We start from the raw sequence: 3,377 nt of genomic DNA, 5'->3' as shown, positions 1-3,377 counted from the left end.
CTGCTGCAGTGGAAGCACGCTGTTTTGGCGCACGTAGTAGCTCTGCTCTTTCCTTTGAGGCACTACAATCACATTGCTTTGCTCCTTTCCCTCACACAATCCACACTACACTCATACCACCCTCCTTCACACCACTCCGGATACTCTTCACTGGACAGAACAAACACTTTCTGGTCCATTCCAACACTACAATGATCACACCATCCACACTACGTCGTACACACCCTCATCATTCCACTTCTCACCACTCCGGATACTCTTCACGGCACAAAAAGAGCACTACATTCTGCCCCATTTCAACACTACAATGCTTCACACACACCATCCTCCTTCACACCACTCCGGACACTGCAGCAAAAACTGCCCACAAAATCCACACTGCTCCCACAGCCACTACACCCCACCACTATACCCTCTATACTACCAGGGCAAGCCCCACACACACACACAAATGAAGCACTGTCACATTCACAACAGCACAACCATTCACGCCACTACACTACTCCACAATGCACAACAATACTGCACCCCTCTCCACACCACTCCGGATACTCCTCTCACAACAGCAACACAGCAACCACAATCCTCTCACTCCACCACAACGACAGCACAACACACCAACCAACACCAACACAACAACACTCCCCAAATAATCCAACGGCACAGCGGATTTCACCACTGCGGGACTGTGCCATTGCTGGCGCAGCGCCCAAGGCAGAGTCTCAGCAGATCGTAGCAGCAAGGCTACTCTACTGCTCACAACACCTCGCCCATTAAGTCGTCTGCAAAGGATCAACCCCTTCAAGATGCGCGCTTTCTCTCGTGAGAGATCACACCCACACACACAGCCAAGCCCGCTTCCAGGCAGCTGCAAGTTGTGTAGGTGCACAAAATAAAGCTTACTTCCGACGCAGAGCATGCACACAAGAATGTGCACACCTATTCCTGTTCGCCTGCTATTACAATAAATGACAGTGCACTGCAGCACACGAGGCACCACAACACACCACCACCATCAAATCTCGAAGAGAAACCAAAAACCACTGGCAGCAACACTTTTACATGCCACCACCAGCAACAGTACAGCTGCGCAAATCTAGCATGGATTCTGACTTAGAGGCGTTCAGTCATAATCCTACGGATGATAGCGTCGCGGCCCTGGCTCCTCAGCCAACCGCATGAACCAACTATCCGAATCAACGGTTCCTCTCGTACTGAGTTGAATTACTATCACAACTGTGTAAGTCATAAATATCATCAGTAGGGTAAAACTAACCTGTCTCACGACGGTCTAAACCCAACTCACGTTCCCTATTAGTGGGTGAACAATCCAACACTTGGTGAATTCTGCTTCACAATGATAGGAAGAGTCGACATCGAAGGATCAAAAAGCAACGTCGCTATGAACGCTTGGCTGCCACAAGCCAGTTATCCCGCCGGTAACTTTTCGGACACCTCTAGGTTGAAGCTGTCAACAGGCGCAGTGCAGAATGGGAGCTTAGACGCACGAGTGCGTTGTTCACTCTTATCCGCCGCGACTAAAGGATCGATAGGCCATGCTTTCACAGTTTGTATTCATCCTGAAAATCACAAAATCAAGTGAGCTTTTGTCCTTTTACTCCACATGAGATTTCCGTTCTCATTGAGCTCACCTTGGGACACCTGCGTTATCGTTTTACAGATGTGCCGCCCCAGCCAAACTCCCCACCTGACCTCGTCTTGAAAGCGGGTCGGGATCGGCATAACATAAAGTGCACAAACACTCCACGCTGCCCTCCCTTTCTCCAGAAATGGTGCACATGTGTGATCGGGTGCGCACAGCTCACACAAGAAATGCGCGCTACGCACACCACAATCACCCACACCAGCCCCGTGTCATTCAATAAGCAAAAAAACGACCAGAGTAGTGGTATTTCAAGGCCGCAAGCACAAGTAAACCCACACCTGCTCCCACCTATGCTACACCTCTGGTGTCTTTTCACACGGTCGGACTAGAGTCAAGCTCTAGCGGGTCTTCTTTCCCCGCTGATTGTGCCAAGTCCGTTCCCTTGGCTGCGGTTTCGCTAGAGCGTAGATAGGGACAGTGGGAATCTCGTTAATCCATTCATGCGCGTCACCAGTTAAATGACGAGGCATTTGGCTACCTTAAGAAAGTCATAGTTACTTCCGCCGTTGATCCCGCGCTTGGCTTGAATTTCTTCACGTTGACATTCTGAGCACTGGGCAGAAATCACATTGCGTCTACACCGTCGCAACAGCCTATCCTCGCAATGCTTTGTTTTAAGTAAACAGTCGGATTCCCCTTGTCCGTACCAGTTCAAGATCGGTTGCTAAAAAATAGTGTGCGCAGACAGTAAGAGTGCCAATGGAAGCGTGTATGAAAACACACACACACCCCCTTTCACCGCCACCCCCCACACACACAATCAACCTCTTGAGCCAATCCTTATCGCGAGCTTACGGATCTATTTTGCCGACTTCCCTTACCTACATTCGTCTATCAAACTAGAGGCTCTTCACCTTGGAGACCTGCTGCGGTTATCAGTACGGCCAACCATGCCCACATGCAGCGGAGAAAATAGATTAGCACAAGTGCTTCTCTTCTTCCCCCCACACTGCTACCATTCACACCCTCGGATTTTCATGGACCGCCGGGAACGCGCCGGACACCACAACAAAAAGAGGTCAGTGGTGCTTTGCCGAGCCTCTCACCCCATCTCCAGCCAAACTGATTCCAGGGTCAGAGAATGCGAGGAGGAAGGTTGAAGAGCGCAGAATAAACTAACACTATTCCCCCTATTCCCCCCCACAATGCGGCTCGTTAAAAAGAAAAGAAAACTCTTTCCAGGGCCCCCGGCAGCGTCTCCGAGTTTGTACGCGTTGCCGCTGCTCTATCAAAACATTCTTTGTGGCGTGCGTTGGTCCAGGAATCTTAACCTGGTTCCCTTTCGATGGACTGGGGTAATCAACACGTGTGCAAGCATGGCGATAATATCACCACCACCCACACACACGCAACAACTCCCCACTTGACACAGGACTGCCCCATCTCTTAGGACCGACTCACCCGTGGCCAACTGCTGTTCCCACGGAACCTTGCTCCACTTCAGTCTTCAAAGCTCTCATTTGAATCGTTGCTACTGTCACCAAGATCTGCACTGGAGGCCCCTCCACCCAGGCTCACGCCACAGGCTTCCACGGCTTGTTCAAAAGATTGCTCTCACGCAAACACCTCCACGCCCACCTACTTGTGTGTGGCTACATGTAGTTTGAGACGCAACAAGCACGAATGCTCGCTTCGCTCGCTTTCTTCCACACACAGCGAGTATAGGTACGACGCTTGAGCGCCATCCATTTTCAGGGCTAGTTGATTCGGC

The 3,377-nt window shown here is 50.8% G+C and overlaps 1 non-coding gene across 1 annotated transcript; it reads right to left on the bottom strand.

Annotated features, from left to right (window-relative positions):
• Positions 1-961: 961 nt before the first annotated feature.
• PTSG_20010 lies at positions 962-3,377 on the bottom strand (the record flags this gene model as incomplete). Its single annotated transcript, XR_001137144.1, has 1 exon — positions 962-3,377. It is a non-coding gene; the product is annotated as a 28S ribosomal RNA (ribosomal RNA).

This window comes from Salpingoeca rosetta (assembly GCF_000188695.1).
Source record: "Salpingoeca rosetta unplaced genomic scaffold supercont1.7, whole genome shotgun sequence".
Taxonomy (NCBI): Eukaryota; class Choanoflagellata; order Craspedida; family Salpingoecidae; genus Salpingoeca; species Salpingoeca rosetta.
Note: the sequence above shows the minus strand (reverse complement) of the source record. Positions and strands in the feature narration are given on the sequence as shown.